Source organism: Lampetra planeri, chromosome 26 (assembly GCF_965212315.1).
Source record: "Lampetra planeri chromosome 26, kcLamPlan1.2.h2, whole genome shotgun sequence".
Classification (NCBI taxonomy): domain Eukaryota; kingdom Metazoa; phylum Chordata; class Hyperoartia; order Petromyzontiformes; family Petromyzontidae; genus Lampetra; species Lampetra planeri.
The window spans coordinates 6493052-6514256 of NC_136132.1; the positions used below are offsets into that span (position 1 = coordinate 6493052).

Below are 21205 nucleotides of genomic sequence, written 5' to 3' on the forward strand. Positions count from 1 at the left end.
AGCTGTAGGCCGTGACGTCATTTATAAGTTTTGCGGTGCCGTGACGTCATGTCTCGGGGGCCCGCATGGCGCGTCACGGCGCTGTGTTTTGTCGTTGCGTCATCGCGGGAAACATGCGCGGGGGGAACGTCATCGTTGCCAACGAGTCGGGTGGAGGTCGCAACGAGTGTATGGAGGATGACGTCACCCCACCAAAGTTGTAGGTGACGTCATTGTACAACTTTTGTTTAAAGGTGTTGCGGCATTGTACGATGACGTAATACCCAGGCGCGTCGTTTAAACAATTCATTGATGGCTCTGAATATCCCTTTTCAGATTGTACGTGGAATTCTCTGCTGGCCTATTTTACAATAAAATGTATTTACTACTCTCGTTTCCCCAGGAAAGCCAACACTACTGATTCTCGTTGTTCTTATTCATAATCCCAATCGAGTAATTTGCGGGGTAACTTTTCAAAATTTCCAAGTGTGGACCGTGACGCCGCAGCACAATGGCCAACTCGGATATTTCACTTCCACTGCGAGTGAATCAGACGGCGAGTGGCATTCCAATTGGGGGTGAAGCCGACCGCACTATTATTCAGGGCGGCCGCTGGCTTCGAACTGTGAACCTCTGCAACAGTAAGAAGCGGCGACCGCGCTACCGCTAAAGCCACGTGGTGTTTCAACGCGAGGGATGGTGATGACATTGCCACCTGTCCTGATTTGACCCGGACCAGTACGGAAATTGGCATTATTTGTTCTTTAGAATGATGGCATCCCTAATTTGGAGGCATTCATCCAGTAATTGATAGATCATGGCTGATGATGATATTAAACCGGCAACTCAAGATGCTGTGGAAATTACAATACTGGTCTGGATTGGGCCATCTTCATTCATGATATCCACTGCCAGATTAAGTCGTACAGACAAAGCAGTATCTGCTCCAACTCTTAGAGACTCTGAGTCAATGGTGGAAATACCATATTCACATTGAAGGGGGCAATCATTGCATAGGAAGACCAGGTGATATTTGTTCATGATTGCCATACTTTGTTGAGACTAATTTGGAAGTACTGTACTCTGGCCCTCAATACACATGTGCATGCTATTTATTTCCAGCAGAGGGCTCTGTCATCCCATTGCCATCCACCTGCAGCGACGAGCTACGATATTCGTGTCAAAGTAGGTTCACATGTTAATGAAATGTATAAGGCGAACAATATTTCACGGGCAAAAATGACCGTAACTCTGAGGCACTGGAGGAGCCAAGCTTGCGGTCACTCGAAAGCCGATCTAAAGAGCTGGTCGGCACTTTGAGTGCCTCTTAAAAGTCTGCGTGGAGTGAACACCGCTGTTACTGCGAATGTGCAGCCGCAGCGAGACTGCGTTCCAGACGGCCAGGGCCGCCACAGATAAAAGCTGTACGGTATCGAGGGTTCTGTTCTTCGGTATAGAAAGTAGGTTATAGAGATGAGGTCAGTGTCATCCCGTTCGGAATGCATCAGGAAAGCTTCATTTATGAACGAGTAAAATCCTTTCGGTAAAGTCACGTAGGTATATAATAAATGTTTACCTAAAAGAACCAAAGAGTATGGATCCCTGCAGACACGAAAACTTCAAATCTAGAACGAGTAAAATCCTGGTGAGCCACTTGAAGTGGTGGCAGTAGCATAATACAATTTATTGGCCTTTTCAGGAATTACGTAGCAGCTGTGACAATTAATCTCAATGTTTTGATCTTACAATAAACTTTACAGCATTTTTTCGTTCCAGAAAACGAGTAAAACGAGTAAAAACGTCGTGGAAATCTTGCAGCTGTCATCTGATGGAGAGACTGACCCCCCTGCCATGGAAATGTGGAATTTCTACCACTGACTTGGGACCTCGTCTGGAGATTAGCACGGTCCCATTGCTTGTTTGTTGAATGATCTGTGTTTGTGGGAATACTTAGAAGTCAGGGCTTTATTTAAGCTGAGTTTGTCAAGAATGGTAACTGAAAATATTTCCAGACCCCGCATCCAGTAATAACTCTCACCATGGCTGTGGCTACTGGTCACATGCCTACTCCAGTTTACAGTAATCCTAAAAATATTCAGTGAGACGTATCCTCACTTAAAATACAAATGGTGGGATAATGTAAGAGCAGGGAGGAGGTCAGTTGACTTTGCAACAGATGTGGGATCTACCACAAGGTGTCCTGGCATAGACGGCATTGGCTGTAATAATACATTTTTATTGAGCTCTGTAAATAGTAATCTACACTACATGCACTACTATCTTCGTCGCATTTGGAACATGACGTCCTCTCAATGGGTTTTCTCAGCCTTAATTACGACTCACTGCATGTGTTAAGACTGATGGTAAGTTTGACAATAGATGGATAAAATATGCGATGCTGCCCTCATTTACCACCTCATGTGTCTTTTTGCACACTAGGTGCTCGTTAAAATAACCTGTTACGATTTTTTGGACGAAAGGATGTTTGGCACTTTGCTGGTTTGTGCACGGATGTGTACTTGTGTGATACAGTGCAGAGCAGAGGTAGTGCAGCTGCCAGCCATCTCGGCTATCTCTTCACATCTGCCTCTGTCACGTAACCTATCACCGAGCCTTCGACACTTCACATGGTTTAAAAGTGCACCTAGCCTGGCACAAATGCTGTCGTTATTTCACTACTGCTTCGTGGTGAATGGCGATGGTTGCTAACATAATCTCCATAGGTGCTTTCTAATAGAACATTCCCCAACAGCATGTTAGGTTATATGGCAAATATTTGTGTTTGTGTTTTATCTTTATAAGGTAAAACAGTGAAAATATTGTATGTTTTTTGTGAAGCCGGAGGAAGCAATTGTAGAGCTTTTTTTGCTCAAGGAAACTTGGCACAAAAACAATAGGTGATTAATGTGCATCCCTTCAAGATGTGATTTGAATCACATTACAGACCATATTGATAAACTTTAATTACTGTAATGTTCTTTATTTAACCTGGTTGGCAGTCCATTGCAATGCACTATCTCTTTCAAAGGAGGATCCTGGTGCTTACGTTACATAGGCATTTTTTTAAAACCTTGTTATGGGTGATTGTCAAATTATGGTTTTGCCTATCACACCCATACACACAATAACCTATTCTTGTGAATTATTTCACATGGTTTTAGATGTCCTTTTAACAGCACACAGTGCTTTGGAAATTCCCCGTAAAAATATATTATCAGGCAAATGAGGAAATTGAAACCGGTGGCTCATTGCTTACTGGTTCATTGGCAAAAACACTGAGCGTCAAGTCACCCAGCACTAAAAAGATGTCTGCTTTGTTCTACTTTGAAGACCTAAAATACAGAAATGGTATGACTGCTTATGGATAAATTCTATGTACTATGGTAATGTACCACATCACATCCATCATTTGACCCTCTCCCCACCACCACCGTATACCATAGCCATGACTATATAAAGAGTTTGTTTTATGTATGCACGTTGCTCGCACCTGCAATTTTGCACACACATTTAGACCAATGCTGCAGCTGTACATGAAAAAAATCCAAACAATTGCCCCTTGTTGAAATCATTTCATCTGGAATTGCGGCACCTTGTTATCATTGTTATTTTAGCAAAGGAATTTGAATGTTTTGTCTTGGCTACCAGTAGTGGCAGGAATGGCTTGTTGTAGGAATGCTCAGTGCTGTACAGCAATCATGACATCTTTTTTTCGGTGGATGGATATGCAGTGCAATGTGCTGGACCCACAGTCACGAGGGACTAGGTTTGATTCCTGGCCAGGCTCTTGAGAAACATCCATGATTACCGGTGTCGTCCCTGCAGACACCTTGAGGATGTGACTTGTGATGAAACGTTGTAGAGAATCCTGAGTCAACGTCCCATTTGCTGATAAAGCATTGCATTAGATTCAGTGAACGGATGGATTTAAATACATTTTCAGAAATACTGGACTTTAATATATATTCAATGAAAAATAGGACTTTTAAAATAGCACCAACATACCGCTTGTGTCTAATTTATATTTGTAATGTCTGGGTGGCCTGTTGCACTGTGGCATTTTTGTCTCTTATGTGTTTCATCTTGTTCGGGTGCCTTAGTTTGCTTCTATGAGCCTCAGGCATTACACTAAAGCCTAGTAATTCCATGAATCTAGTTTGGAGTCTCAACTATAATTTGTGATTTTACAACTTCTCGTGAATATGTGCACTCGGTAGATGTCATGAGTGTGTTTATAGTTGTAACACATGTTCGGCACGATGTCGAACGTGTTGTTCTCCCCAGCACTTGGAGTGAAACGTCAGGCATCACGCTGAACAACACGTAGTATAATCTGTATACACATCAAGAGACCCGTACAGCACAACCATGAAAAGCTACACAGCTTGTTCAATATCATAATTAAACGTTCTATCATACACAATTGACAACCCAAGTCTGAGCGAGCAACTTACAAAACGTTTAGATATATACGTTACATTTTGTGAGCCAAATAATTTCGTTAAAACTACCGAATTAAGTTTGTTTTATATGTACTGTGTCTAGCACGGCCATCTAATATTTTACTGGGACACGTAATCATGAATCTTACAATAGATTAAGTGGATCAGTCCACAAACTTTTAACAACAGTACACTTCTCTCAGACTTTGCTGTAAAAGTCCTGTAAAACTGCGTGGTATTTGTGGGTTTTTCTGCAAGTCCAACGCCATAAAACATTTACAGGCGGTGCAGTAAATGTGCTATGAGCCCCTTCGTAAGGATTGTATGAGCATTCAAATGGCGCGCGTTTCAAAATGTTACGTACTCTTTTCAGCTGGGTATACTGTTATGAAGGCAGGATTCAATTGTTGCCAAAGTTTGTGTTTCCCTTTGGTATCAAGGCAGCTGGCAGACAGACAAACGTGCATACCACAATACGACTACATGTGATGATTACCTTAATTGCTTGAGTGATGTAGGGCTTCTCTCCTTTTCCTCCTTTTCATTCTCTCACTGAGAAAAAGCGGCGATGTTCCGTGCCAACTAAATTTAGCTAAACGCACACACGAAGGCTGTTTGGGAAATCACTTAAGCGTTCAACAAAATTACGTACTTATTGAGGAAATAATTGTTCTACCCACACTGCGCGCACAAACTTGCCAACGAGGCTAAGCACAAGCACTGCAGAATATATATTGTTACGAGTAATCACGCTGCATTTTTAAATCCTTTATATTAAGTTCACTTGCTTGCTTGCGCGCTTACGACCGTGCAAATCTTTCGGTCGTTTTTAAACCCACTTCCCGTGATCAAATCGAGCTGACATTTTGCACACAGACTTGTTGTGCGTGACAATTTATTTTCGTGAAATTTTTTTCTCTCCAAAATTTTACACTTTTTAGGAAAAAATAAATTATATTTAATTACCAATTGCTTAATGGTGGCAGGCAATCATCTGACCCATAGGTGGCAGCCATCTCAAGCCAGAGGACGAGAGGACTCTAGCCGCCACGCATATAAAGGATTTATAGTGAAAAACTTTGTTTTTACGGGTTAATTTTTATAAAATAGCAAACGGCGTTGAGACACAACGGCCACGTTCACAACCAGATACAAATGACGCGAGTGGAAGAATGTCAGCATGAATCATGGGGTTAAGTCAGGCGTGCAGGCAACATGACAAGCATGTCGCCATACAGACGGGCAGGCGAGTAGATGGGTAGGTGGGCAGATGGGCAGGTGCGTGCAGTCGTAACGTCGGTAGGTAAATCTGTACGCACAATACACATACCAATAATGTATTGGCCTAGCTTGTGTGTGCGTTGTCTATTATAACTACGACTATTATAACTACGACACCGGGTGCAGCGTAAGCACTGTGTGTGATGCTTTACGTTGCATTGAACCTGATGGGAAATCATTCATTATTTTGTTGTTACTGCTAAAGTGCCCACATCACCGTGGACAGGTTCAGCTCATTATATCATTATTTACTCACCCCAAAGACACTGACAGACACGCAGACGCACTGTAATGTGATATGTGCTCTTTGAAGGCATTTCCCCATATCCTCCCCCAAAGCCTTCTATAAGCTCACCGCGTGTAAATGTGACCATTGTTTCAGTAGGTGACCTTGATCAGTAGTGCAATCGCAGCTGGAGACGTAGGGAGTCACTATACGAGGCCTCACCTTATCTCTTACGGAGCTTACCGACTTATATATGAAAAAAGGGAACTGCTGTTTGGTTTGCTAGATGTGAGCTTAAAGAGTGGGTGCACTTTCCACTTAGCCAGTTTGCACAGGGACAACGGGTTTGAGTCCTCCTGCAGCTTCCTGGCAAATCGTGCAGGCAAGTATTACCAAAGCGTGCATTGTCTGTAAAATCGAAACGTTAAGGATTCCCTTGACATTGTTGGGAAAAGGCAATTTTACTTTTGTATTTTTTTTTTCTCTCTCTCGCAAATTCCTTCAGGCACAGTACTGCCGTGATGTAGTGAACATTCGTCGTCGCTGAACGAGTTGCCGAGGCCTCACCAGTGGCGTCGTAAGTTTACATTGTCAGTCGGTCATGTGTTGGGCCCCAATATTTGATGTTGTACTCGCACGGTGGCACCTTGGCTATTATTTAATCGCGGCTCCTCTTGCCTTAATCACGTAAGTTTGTCTTCTCTTACACTGTTGTTAAAAAAACAATCTCATGATGGTTGTCAAGGGGGCCCCAGCTCGTGGCTTTGACCAACGTGGGGGGTGGACTAAGGCACCCCCTGCATCGCACAAGTTACGCTACTGGGTCTCACCTTCTGAACACGGGACATTAAAATACATCGCAAAGGGGCACTGCTCCTCCCCAATCGATGCCATACAGCATGTCGATCTTGAGCTTAACTTGAAATTATTAATGCTAAGCAATTGTTTGTTGTAGTAGGTATCCGTTTTTGTGCGTAAACTTTCGGCAAAGCCGCATTAACATGAAACAACAGAGCAGAGCAGTTTGATAGAAAGAAAAAAATATATATTCAGTGAAAAAGCGTTTTGACATCACGGAACAATTACTTGTTTTTCACAGCATGAGCCTCACTGTATCTCAAAGGCACAACCGTACGTCGGCATGCCTGTACATTTCATTCATCACGCACCTCACACATTTGACAGCCCCCGTGCTTGTGGCCTAGGGGAGACAACAGGGAGACGACGCGCAGGCGTGACCGTTGCAGTCCAAGTTTCGAAGCAGGACAGAATATTTTCGGTGCCCCGACAAAGCACGCGGTTCATTTTTTAAAGGTAGATTGATTTACAACTCGCAGCTGTAATGGCTTGCCTGGTGCATGCAATTGCCAGCACTTATTTTGACTGCAAACCTTCAATTTGGAGAGCCCTCAAAGTGAAAGTATTTTTTTTTCAAGTCCTTTCCGCCTCGCCTCGTAACATCACTCTGGCAAGTCTGCAATGGTTATTCATTTTTAGGGACTTTTCTTCCCCGCCACTGGGATGTATAATTTCCACCACTGGTTCTGTGCTGCCGTTCAGAGATGAAGATCAACCAACACTCGTTTGAGTATTCGAGTTAGGATATATGTTTTACCTTTTATATAGATATATAGCAGAGGGAAATACACGACTGATATGTACTGTGCATAGTCAAACGTGTTTCACTGATCAAAACGAGCAGTACCACTTACTTTATGAATTCCAGATGGATGAGATGCTGAATTCAACCCATAACCAATCGTAGCATGAACTCAAAACCCTTTTGACTTTGATTGCGAGTCAAGCTCGAATACAATGGCCTGTTACAGCTCTCCCTTTACACCACCACTCTCCTTCGCTGACAACTACCACAGTTTTCAGCCACTAAATTGTTTATTATCTGTCATTGTTTGAGCTCCTGGAGAGCGAGCGAGAGAGAGAGAGCCAGTCTGTCTGGTTGTTTGAGTGGTGGAACACAAGGGGAAGAAGCCATGTCCTGCGTGCACTCGCTTGATGTGAACGTGATGCCACTGCAAGGTAGGATTGACAGATTTCTTGGTTTTCGCAGGATTGTCATCTTTGTGAGGTACCTGTCCTCGGAAATCTGGAAGTCTTCCCGGGACATTAAAGGCCCATTTTTGTAATTTGCCTAATACTAATACACCCCTCAAGACAATTGCCTTTGCATGTGGTCCTCCCCGCTACCTGCATTATAAGATATAATCCATATTCCCGTGATTTAATTTTGTACCACAAGAGCTGGCAGGGAACCATACTGCGAAGGGTGGTCATAAAGTTTTAGAAGGGGACCTTGAACAGGCGCACAGACTCAAACACTCCTCTGCCTCGTGTTCAACACTGTTATTTATTTCTCCTAAGGCCATTTCTGAGAAATAGCAGCCTTGGTGACACAAAACTAACTTTTCAGTAGTTGCAAAGGCACTGGCCCACAGAGGAGCTGTTTGTTAAAGCTTCTGGCAGAATTTCAGATGTCAGAATGAGCCCAGCACTGACAGATGTGGATAAATTAATTATATTTGTGATCTTTGTCAAAGGATCTCTGCGCAGCACCGCATGTGGAGCTCAAAGTCGGCTTGAGTGCATGGACAAATGGGACCCAGTGACCTTGTTACGGTCGAGAGTGATGATGGTACAGCGGCGCAGTTGGCACTTTGGTGGAGGCTTATATAGGAATGGAGTGTACCCAAAGAAAAAAACCCTGCTGAAATGGATCGTGGCAATGAATGAATGTACTAATGAGTGCACGAAAAAGCTTTACAAACAGGTGAGAGCCCTTGGAGAGAGCACGTCTCCTTTTGGACTGGAAGTGTGGACTAACGGAACGATGTTTTGAAATTGCACAGGTGTATGAAAAATAACAGGACTTGCAAAAAAAAATACACGGATGAATAAAAAAAACCGGTGTGGAATTTACAACCACTGGCCTCGGACCACCAACAGAGATAAGTTCCACCCACCTCTCATTTGAATCGGGATATTTTTTTTTATCTTATGTTAACTAAAAATGAAATTCATACAGGGTGGCTGCATTTTTAGAGCTACATTTTTTTTTACATTATATGATGGGGAGAATTGTCTAAAAAAATAATCACCCAACTCACGACGTGTCTAGCTTAATGAAATTATGCCAAAGTGCCTTTTACTTCCCAAAGAATTAATGAAATTCCCCTCTATTACATTAGTGAGCACGTGTAATTTATATTGCTCCTGGCAGAGATCAAGATTAGATATAATTCGCTTAATTCCAGATGATAATAGACCAACCTCTGCGGTCTTACAGAAAGCTGGTCTGCTGCTGGTGAGTGATTGCAACTGGAATGTGGTGGATTAAAAAAATTGGCAAGTCATACAAATACTGTATGCAAATTCCATGTGCCACCACCAATGTTGGCAGGGTAACTTTTGAAAAGAAATACAAATGATTAAAATACATTTTTAATCCTTTATTCCATATTTTGAAAGGTACTAAATCTGACGTCTGGCCAACGTGAAAGAGTAGTCTGAAATACCACATTTTGGGATGCTCACATAACCAATTTTAATGTTTAAAATGTACCTGCTTTAGCTTGTGTGTGCATGTGTTATAAGGCCATGCTGCAAGTCATGTCTGAGATTGTACACAAGGTTTGTTCGCATCCGTCTGTGACAGGGTTTTTCTGGACACCGGTTTTGATTTGCATTTGAGCGCTTCATTTTTCAGCCTGTATGTCATAAGTTTTGGCTTGTTTCGTGGAAATATGTTTATTTTATTTTTTGTTCTTGTTAGTTTGCACATTCCCTCCCTGCAGTGTCCTGCGATTGCCGCCACTGCCAGCGGTCTTGGGCTGTGGTCATCCTCGCAGCAGAGCTGCTTAGTTCAATGGGCATCGCCGTCTGAACCAAAGTGTGAGTCTCTGACTACAATCGTGATAACTTTCTTTTTCACATTACGGGGATGATAACTACGGTCCAATGGCACAGCGCACTTGCAGTTTCGTAGTCGCCGGTTCGGTCTCCCAGCTGTGGCGGTTTGGGAGCGCCGCTTAAAATCCCCATGCCTCTGTCCACCCAGCAGTCGAAATGGCCGCACCACAGTCAGTTGACACGATGGGTTTGTGTGTGGTGGGGTAAAGTGTGGGCACTCCCACTTCCAAGACACGTGGTCGATGTGAAAGAGTAGGCCTAAATATGCTCCAGGGGGGCTCTCTAGAGCTCCCTCTAGTGGGGTGCGTTTTGCCGTTCTGCCATCGGTGCCACGAGCAAGAAATTTCAGGGCAGCACCTTTACCTTTGCCTTTACATTAATGCAGACTATGTTAGAACTTTTAAACTTAGGCATAGCAACACGATCCTTGGCTCACATAGGCTTTGTAACAGGATCTATAAGTATTGGCTGCTGCTGTCCTCGCATTAACCAAAGCTGCCGACAAAATTTAATCGTGTTTGAAAAAAAGCACTTAATAATAAAATTAAATGTATCAGTTAATGTACAAGTTTATATTTAACTACTGCTGGATTAGGGCCTCCCCTTGCAGTGTGGGTCATGGGCGTTATTTGACCATACTTCACCACGCTGGTCAGTGCGAGTTGGTGAAGGCAGGTTAGCCAAGACTAATAGCACAGTTCAACAATGGATTTTTCTGCACCACCGTCTGCTTTCCACAACATAGCACTGTGGGCAGCATTTCGAGCGGCTTGATTATGGATTACCTGTCTTTGGTAATCCCATTACAGCTGTAGCCGAATGTAATTAAAACAGTGTCTCACAGCTGAACGAAGTGTGAAGCGTCTCTTGTTGGCGGCCCTGATCAAATGGTGGGAATTCTACATTCATATGGCGGGGAACAATCTCTGCTTTGCAAGGCCTCTGTGAATAGGCCCAGTTGACAACCCACCTTGAGATTTGGACTTCTCCGATTGTGTGTCAAGTACTCTGACCACACCCACCACCCGCTTGGATCATCATCATTAGCCATGCTTAATCCACTGCTGGATGAAGGCTTCCCCAGGCTACCGCCACCTCTCATGAGACTGCGTCGCAAGAATCCACCGAGTGCAACTGCACGCGAACCGATTTCATCGCTTCGTTCCCTCGGTTGACGTCCTCTCGGATGCATTCCATTCCTTGGCGACCACCCCATTATCATTGTTGACCATCGGGCATCATTCCTTGTAGACATGACGTATTCCTGCCCACGCCCACCCAACTGGATGTGGGTTTGTCATCTGCAATCGCACAGATCCATTGTTGTGTAACTGCCAGTGCAAAAGAAAACAAAGATAAAGACCCCCCCCCCCGCGTAATGACTTAAAAGCCTGTTGGGGCAAGTGCTGTGAGCGAGCACCTATGAAGGCCGGCACAGCTCACGAAGGGGTGGGTGGCCAGCACCACGCACAGCCGCCTTTGTCTCCCCAGTGGCGATGTTTATACACCACACCAGGTACTCATTTGAGGCTGCGTCGACCTAGGGGAGGCCCAGGACCAGTTCAGAAAATTGTCACTCGTGTTGGCCGTGAGCGAGAAACACGAGTCGCCGGGCTCAGCGTGCTAACCGCTCCACCACCGCTCCCCACAAGCTCTCTCACGTGTGTGGACCCACTCACGACCATTGGTTGCCTCCCACAAAGTAGCACTCCTTTCATAGATCCGAGAAGACCTCTGAATAAGGGTCAGAGGTCGCAATCGGGTACCCGATACCCGTACCCTACACGATACCCAGCTACCCGTACCCGGCCGAGTACGGGTACCCATTTGCGACCCTGGTGCGGCCGGGTACGGGTAAGGAATCAAAACCCGTTTGCGACCTCTGATAAGGGTTAACCCCCAACCGAAATTTGAATAGCTATTATAATACTTCATATCTGTATCGTGCCATGCAATGAACTTTTAATCGATTTTTTTTGGGTTGGGCCACGGAATGATCTGGCCAAATTTGTGTCGTTGAGACCCTCCACCACCCGACACAGCCAACCCAACGTGTCAATGCAGTTCCTCCATACGTTGATTATTTTGCTGCTCTCCATTTTCACATGATGAGCAACATGCTCTTAGGTTTTTTCGGTAAAGTCACGTAGGTATAAATAAATAAATAATAAAGATAAAGAATACAAATAATTGAAAAAATAATAGAAATAAAATAATAAATCACAGTGATTTTTTTTTTTTTTACCTACGTGAATTTACCGAATAAACCTAAGAGTATGAATCCTTGCAGTCACGAAGGCTTCAAATCTAGAAATGATGAGCAACTTTGGTGAGCTATCATTTTGTGGCCAGATCGCTTCTGAAAAACAAGTTGCTACCTCAGTGAGCTTTGCCTGGTAGGATGGAGATGGTTGAGTTAAATTTGTATGTTTTTGGGTGATTTGTTTTGCCTTACTTGTACTTTGCACGCCTATCGAGTTTCTGTATTGTTTGTTGTTGTAACGCTTTAACACGCCCCTATTGGAGATCTGTGAAAAAGAGCTGTATAGCTCATCGGATTCCTCTTGTCGAAATATATTTTCTGATTCTAAAGAACAACGATCACACCCATATATAGAATTATGGCCAAATCATGCATGAAAAAAATATAAGTCCTTTATGTATGTTGAACTTATTGTACACCGTACGTACCCAACCGTGCCAATCGTGAATCATAATACAGCATAGGCTGCAAAAACCCACGTTTTAAGTTAACAATGCTACACATCGTACGTCATAATATTCCTGTTGTTTTCAACCATTTACCAAATCCTCCTTTCAAAAGCCTCGCAGTCAGCCTATAAATCATGTACCGTATCATCAGACCGCACTCCAAACATTAATCAAGCGGCATTCAACCGTTCACCACACACCAGATGTTGGCCTTTTAGAGGTTGCCTGTCTCCTGTGCAGCAGCTGTGGGTATTTGTTAGAGGGTAGCAAGCGTTGGTTAGTTGGAAGTGGCGTCACCAGGATTTGGCAGTGGTGGCATGTCCACTTCGATGCTGTCCTCAGAAGCCACCCGATATGTCTCGTTCAATATTTCTTACAATTAGAGGCTCCGCTTAAAACCAGAAAACGACGTTTCGACATTTTTTTAAAAGCTCTTGTCACCGGCGCGAGGAAGATGGACTGGCAAACACCAGGAGATGGTTGTCCCACTGATTGTAGAGCCTGAAATCGGTTCTGCGGTGTAATGGATTGCCACGGCATTACTTGGCCGGGTGAGACGGTCTCAATTACAATGGTAAAGGATGCTGCTGTGGTGTAATTGATGAGCACACTGGGACTTGCAGTCCAGATATTTCTGGTTCATGCAACCCCCTGACACGTTAGTTGAAACAATCTCTACACCTCTGTCCACCTGGAAATATAATCATCATCAAAATCGTAATTTAGAACAGTGGTTCTTAACCAGGTGTGCATGCACACGCCTGGAGGTGCGAGATGCCCTTTCTGAGAACCCAAGAGGTGCAGGCTGCAGTCAAGAACCACTGATTTAGAACATTTGATATCAGCGCCATTCTTACAGAGTGGCTAAACTGTCACAGATGAGCTATGCATCGCAGATATAGTTTTCAGCAGTTTCACAGGAGGAGGCAATGCTGCTGCGGGTAACACCAATTGAGCTCAGCAGTAGATGGACACACCAACGTCGGTCGATCGGCAGGCCCGCATGCGGTGGGGTGAAATGTGGGTTACTTACCCCCTCCTCCACGAGGAGGCCAATGCCCTCAAGTGGAGGAGATGGCAAGCGCTGCGTCTTCGCCCCACTTTACTTTTCAGTCATAATTACGAACAACTGGCTCTCGGTGGCAGCAATGGCCGGGCGCCCGTGTTTTTGATGAATGGTGGGAGCGTCGTGGATGGTGGGCCCCGCGTTAAGCCGAGAGACGCGGCCCCACAAGTGCGGCTGTTGGAGTGCTTCAGACGGGAAGTCCACACGTCAAGTTGTCCTCTCCTCCCATTGCCAGTGGTAGGTCAAGGATTCGAGGGTCACCGCTTGGCACAAATAGATTTATCGTTGTTATTGTATTTGTTGTAGTTGGAGGAGGAGGAGTGCTGTCTGGACTTGGTGTGAATGACTGAAGGCAACTGAGGAGAGTGATGGAGCTATCGCAGTTCAGGTGTCAAGCAAATACACACGTAGGCAAAGACAAATAAACTCCTTATAGCCTAAGCAGGCAGCTCGGGCAAGAGATGTACGTGAGCACATATGAAGGTCGGCACAGCTCACGAGGGGGTGGGTGGCCAGCACCACGCCTGGCCGCCTTTGTCTCCCCAGGACCGATGTTTACACTGCACCAGGTACTCATTTGAGGCTGAGTCGACCTAGGGCAGGCCCAGGACCGATTCAGATAATCGTCACCGGTGTTGGCCGTGAGCGAGAATCGAACTCAGGTCGCCGGGTTGGAAGTTAAGTCTGAGAAATTGGAATTTCTCAGACTTCAAATGTAGCATTCTTTCACACCTGCTGACGGATGCTTGTGTTGCAATCGAAACGTCGTGTATTCCATTATTTATTTTATTTTCTTTCTACGTGACTTTACCGAAAGAACCAAAGAGTTATGACACCTGTTGATAAATTCTGTAGTTTCAGTGCCTTACATCCAATATCGTGTAATGGCACCTGACAGCCAATGTCAATTTGCAAGCATGCAAATTGACATTTTACACGTACAGCTTTGACTTTGAAAAGAAAGATACACGGACACGTCGAGTAGTTGTCAAATGATGTAACCATTCTCATGAGCCATGGTCAATGCACTGCTGGATGATTGCCTGACCAAGCCACTACCGTTCCTTGGAATCCTGCCACGTAATAACTCACGTGATTACACCTCCGCTTAGCAAGGTTGGCGACGTACGGCGTGAAGGAAGTTCAACATAGATACTGACACATAACATCGGCACAAGAGCTGATTTAATTTTTAGCGCGGTGAAGTTTTGTGATATGACCTCCATGACCCACGCAGCGTGGAGAGGCGTTCATCCAGCAGTGGATTAGCAAAAGTGCTCTCTAATTGTCCATCTGAATTACTAGTGTAATGCCCCTTTGTCAATCCACTGCTGGATGAAGGCCTCCCAACACTGTTACTTGTTTTTTTTGTGTTACCATACTTCACCACGCTGGTCAATACAGGTTGGTGAATGGGTGGGGGGGGGAGTTATTGTGAGGTCGACACAGCCTCGAATGGGTGCGGTGTGTAAAACATCGCCAATAAGGAGACAAAGGCGGCCGGGCATGGTGCTGGACACCCACCTCTTCGTGTTGCCGTGCCGGCCTTCATATTCATGGGCGCTCGCTCGCTAACAGCACTTGCCCCATCGGACTGGGGCGGACCTTTGTCTATGTGCGACAGAGGCTCCTGGCAATCTGAGACACCCCAATACGAATGGCTTGCATGAGTTTTGCCTGCAACTCCTCACTGTTGGTCACCCACCGCTTCGTGTGCCACGCCGGCCTTCATCGGTGCTACTCGCTAACAGCACTTGCAACCTACATTCTGTTAAGGCTATACGGGGGTGTCTTTGAGAGAGTTAGAACGCCGCGTATTGTTTTTTTTTTTAAACACGTTGGTGCCCCCACAGTGCTATTGACGAGTGCGCTGAGCGTGTTCTGGTTCACGCGCAAAGGCCCTTGCGTTCCGCGGCGGTGGCCGTCCCCGTCTTCCCGCGATCTGCCATCGGTCCTCATGCCCCCCCCCACTTTGCCTTGCGCGATGGCGTTCATTCGTCCTCCAGCTCGATTCACGTGTCCACGCCGTTTCAGTTGTCTGGATTGCACCGCCGCCGGTGGGATTTGACGTTCTCGGCAGAGGCACGCAACGCCGCAGTGCTCGTTTGACATTGCCGCGACGTGCACGTGTGTCGGCGGCCCGAATCCACGATTGGAAATTCCACATTCATATGGCAGGGGCCCATTGGCCTTTTTGTGTGCATGGTTGTTATTATTATTATTTTTGTCTCGATTCATTTTGCGACTGTGGATTGCAGCTGCATCGAACGGAGGCATGATTGAACTGAGATTATTAGTTAGAAGTTAAAAGAGATTGGCTGCTGCTGCTGCTGCTGATTATGATGATGGAGATGATGATGATAATGATGATCTTCTTGGTTCTGTCGGTAAAGTCACGTAGAAGGGAAGTAATACAATAATTTTTATTATGTTTTATTTTTATTATTTTATTACTTCCCTTCTACGTGACTTTACCGAAAGAACCAAGAAGATGAATCCCTGCAGTCACGAAAGCTTTAAATCGATAATGATGATGTTGGAGGTGATTTTGCTTGGGTTAACAGATACGGCCCACTTTGAACTGTCCCGTCCATCAGCAATGTCTGGAATTTCGACAGCTTCTGTGAACACCCTGGTGAGTCTGCTCAAACCTTCAAATCAGTCTGACATTACCCACAGAGAACTCTCCGCTGTATTTGTGTTGGCATGTCTTTAGACCCGTTTAACACCAGACGCCGCATCAGCTCATTCTCAAAGTTTAATAGCAATAAATAGTACGGTAATGATAATAATAATTAAAGAAAAAAAAACGCTGTTCAACTATAGATTCGGTTACAGTTTTATGGAGCACAGCCCACATAAGTCAGTCTTATTCTTGTTGGAATTGAGCTTTTACAGCAGACCTTCATTATTGTTATTGTTTGAATGTATTATAATTTGTGCTTATTTTTACGCATGTCTGCTTACTCGCTTTTGAGAAAAATACAGGGACTTGGAATTTTTTTTGCGAGTAATATAACACGACTTGAGACCTGAAGACCGAGTCACCTACTACGTCCAAATGCGCAGAGTCACCGACAGCGAGAAAAGCCCTCTGCCAAAGAACGCACATGAGTGCCATAGCGGCGAGATGTTGACTACCTTGCCAGGTATACAGGCGGTCGTGGGTTTTATCCAGACCCTGACGCCTGCTGTATATTTGGAGTTTGCATGTTCTCCCTGTGGTCGCGTGGATTTTTCTCCGGGTCCTCCAGAGGTTATTTATTAAGGACTGTTTCGTATTCACATGCATTGGGGCTCTTGAAATATTGAGTTGTTTACCGAATTGGAAAAAAGGCTATTCTTGATCTTTCGGTTGCCAACTCCTGCGCTAAAGGATTGCGGCAATAAACACAAATTAATGGCACAGGCCGTGAGCCCGCTGTTCGAACAATGCAGCCGCGGTGGACTGTTTGTTCTGGATGCTCTCCAGATACCGAATTCTTCCCATTATGAATTTCGCTGCGGAGGTTGGTTGCTCACCAAAGCGCCATCGAACCAAGCGCGGTATCTGTTACTCCAGGTGGGCCGAGGAATGGAGGGGCTCGCCCCTCCGTGCAGGACGCTGTCGGAACACATTATGGACAACGACGGGCCAGAACGGGCCGTGTTTATTGAGAAAGAGAGAATGCGCATGAAGGCGCTGTGAGTCGAAAAACAAATGTGATGCTGTGGAAGCCCAGTTTTCAGCGATTCTCTTTGTATCGCGGTGGTGCAGCGGTTCGCACGCTTCGCGGCGATCCCAGCAGCCAGGGTTTTACTCCCAGCCTGGTTTTGTTGCCAATTTTTTTAAATAAAAATCTGGTGTCGGCCACACCACCCATTACGTGGCATTCCCGACAACATTTTTTTTTTCAAACCTTTATCAATCTACTGATGGATGATGGCCTCCCGACGTCATGTCGGTCACGGGGGTTGTTGGACCATACTTCACCACCCTGGTCAGTGCAGGTTGGTGAAGGCTGGGGTGGGCGGAGAGGATGGTCCAGGCCAGTTTCAGATTTCACTCGCCACTGCTGTCAGCTGTGGATGGGAATCCAACTCAGGTTTCTGGCCTCAGCATAGTGTGCATCAACAGCTGCACCACCGCTGCACCACCGCTGCACGCCAGAGTTTATAGTACAAGGAGAGAAAACCCAAAAAATATGAGAATAGGGTTTCCCCTTTTTTCTGGCAACAAAACAGTTGTGTTAAGATGTTAAACCACCAAACTGAAACCTTTTACAAGGAATCATGTCTGCATTAACCACAATACTTGTGGTCAGAATGCAAACAAAAAACTTACTCTGATAATATATGCATTGTCTTTGAAACTGATTGATCCACACCAGAGGCAGCTTTCTTTTGAGCCGAGTCTCAAAACGGTGTTAGACCAGAGGGCGCCAAAAGGCGTACTGGCAAAGGAGGTCCCATGATGAAAAAAGAAAGAAAAAAATCGACTACGATGAAGCATTTATTGAAAAAAAATTTGGACAGCGTCTTGCCACGGCTTGGCCCATTCACAGGGGAAAACGTGGCGCGCGGGCACGCCGGTTTCGAGCACTGCGGCGCTCTTCGCGAGCGCGAAGCTTCAGTCAGAGCCCATTGCAGCCCACGGGAGTGTCACGCCGCGAAACGTGCGTTGATCTTGCAGGGCCTCTTCGGCGGCGACAAGCGAGCAGAGAAATCGATGCTCGACAATCCCCTGCTTCGTGGGCCGCTTTATATCGCGGGGCTTTCTGTGTGCTGATCTTAAAGGTGCATTGAAAAATGTTGAAACTCCGACTGATGCTCCTGCTGTTGTGGAGTGACTCATGCAGCCAGCTATGGCTGCAGGGTTTGATAGTACATGTTGTTTACGTCGTTTATTGTGAAAATTCGGTCACAGTTCCTATGACCACTGTTTCATTGCTTTTATGGCTTTATTTTGGTGATTTTTAAAAGTTTTTCGGTTTGGCCGTGTTTGTTTGTTGTAGTACAGAGTTAGACTGATGGCCTTAATCTAAGTTGTCTTGTGGTTGTTGTTGTTTGACTTGCATCCCACTGGGATTTTTGCACACAGTGTTGGTGTACGGTGCTTTTTCTGCAATATTTTGCTGTCTTTTCTTGGATTTTCTGTTTGCACTTAGTCACTTTAAGATGTTTTCTTGTTCATGTTTTTGTTTTTTTGTTTGTTGCGGTTACACCCGATTCAAGAGCCGAGTGGCTCACAGGGCTATACCTAATAAATGAAACTTGAACTTGTGTGTGTGTTTTGTTTTAATTTAAAGACTTGCGGCGACACCTGCTATGCGCTTGGCAGCGACCAAGATTGGCACTGGAAGATATGACGTTGGCCTCGAATGGCGGCGGAGGTGTGGGTTCAAACGCTCCTCGCATTGCGTCGCCGTGTCGTGGCAACGCACTCCCGCTCTGTCGGCCCTGTCATTAGACAAGCCAGATTTTCAACAAGTACGATTAAAAAAAATCTTTTTTTTCCTCTCTCTCTCTACCTCCCACCCACCCTCTCTCTACCCCGTCCCCCACACCCAATGCCTCTTTAACCGCGTAGTTTGTCAGGAGCGCTGGTCTACAGTCTAGACAGTGATAGAGGGCTCAGGCTTGCTTATAACTTTGGAGCCACTGAATAGAGAGATTGAATTCCTCTGAGTGACACAGAGTGGCTTTTGTTGTGTCTACCGTGAAATCAGCAGGGCAAAACAGGTGTTTACTGACGTGCTCTGTGATTATTCGTTGGGCATGCTTGGAAGACACTCGGCGTCAGACACGACATATTGTGCCTTGTAGAGTGGTGCGATAAGAGGGTACGTGATTAATATTAATAATAATTATGTAGTTATTAAGTGACGGTAGGGTACGTTGACCTGACAATACCTTGGTGGTCAAAGTTGATCTCATAATGAAGAAGCACACGAATCAAAAGTGTCTCCCTGTTGGAATGAGTTTAGTGGTGGTACATATCCCCATGAATAACCCCCAACCAGTGGTGGAAATTCCACATTGTTGGGGCAGGGGCCAGTCCTTCCATAGCACAACTATTGTTGACTTTACACACATAGCCTTACAGTACTCATTTTAGTCACACCCTAGGGATGGTGTGATGAGTTGACCCACAGTTGGGATTTGAACTTGCAAACCTATGATTGTCAGTCACGCACTCGAACCTGCAGGCACCTGACCGAATTGTACTTTAAGATTACAGACTCATATATGCATACTCTTAATCCTAAATGTATATGCATATATCCAATAGATACGTACTCGATGTAAATGCTTAGTCATTTATAAATAAAAACAACTATTGAAAGGGAATTGAAAATAAAAATGCATGATGTATGTAAACTAAAAAAACATACATTTGAAGTCTTGTGTGTATCTTCATCATCTTGCATGTATGTATGTTGAACTTCTTTCGCACTGCAGGAAGCTAACTGCGCAAACCGGAGGCGTGGTAACGTAAACATAATAATGAAATCATCCGGTATTAAAATGTAAAGAGCCATTCATTGTCTTTTATATAACTGGAAAATAATCTTCTAAACTAAAATAGCCTAGGCGCCCAGCTTATATATATGCTCCAAGCTCGTGTGCTGTTTCATTCAGACTCTGTCGCCTCGACGGACCTGGTTTTCACCTGAAGACGGCTGCTTGCATTGTGGCCGAAACGTCGTGAGAATTATTTTATTGTGTTTTATTTTTTATTCTTTTATTACTTCCCTTCTACGTGACTTTACCGAAAGAACCAAGAAGATGAAATAGCCATCATTTAAAATTGTCAAATTCGAGTCTTACAACTCGCCTCCTAACTACAGAGCCCGTGGAAAGAATTCAAACTTATCACGAAGATACCATAATCAACGTGGCATTCCATCATTTTCTTTGCAGTATATGTGTACATGCAGGCCCTCTGTGGTTGATTTAATTTTGGTCGTAGGTATGCCAATTGTTATGCAACTGTGACACCACTACTTGCATGCTGTTCCCAAATGCAAACTGTCACGTGTTGTCGTCATTATTGAGCTTTCTAGGTTTACAAGCCACTCTGCTGCACCGTGTAACGCTTCACATTCCACGCAGTCTTCTTTATCTTCCGTATGGCATGCTACGGAAGTCGGCGAAACAGATGTGTTTAAAAAAAATCATTTTTCACAAAATATATAATCAGACAATACTGTATGTCTCCTTCGTATGTCTGTCTCTCCATGTGCAAAATAAAAGTGTTTCATACGACCCATCGGTCGCACGGCCTTCTGGGAGTGCATCATTTCATCAGCATTGATTCAGTACCAAGACAACTTTGGACCAGTTTCAACGTACAGCGACTCTGCTGATGAGGCACCGCATGTTGAAACCGGTCCGTTAGACTCATTAACTGTGGTGGGGGGGGGGGGAGGAATTTAAGAAACTCGCACATTTATTTCAACTGCCGCGCCAGGAGATCGAACCGAATCCATGCGGGGAAATCATAAAAGAATGGGTCTTCAGGCTCAGTGGTGCAAGTAAATAATCATTGCACTGCTTCTCAAAAACATGAATATTGTGTATTCTCAATGGGCT

The 21205-nt window shown here is 44.9% G+C and overlaps 1 long non-coding RNA gene across 1 annotated transcript; it reads left to right on the forward strand.

Annotated features, from left to right (window-relative positions):
• The first annotated feature begins 6422 nt into the window (after positions 1–6422).
• Positions 6423–20859, forward strand: LOC144727643 (uncharacterized). The gene is made up of 5 exons (XR_013587425.1): positions 6423–6505; positions 8793–9834; positions 16195–16265; positions 18919–19099; positions 20252–20859. It is a non-coding gene; the product is annotated as an uncharacterized LOC144727643 (long non-coding RNA).
• Positions 20860–21205: the final 346 nt, after the last annotated feature.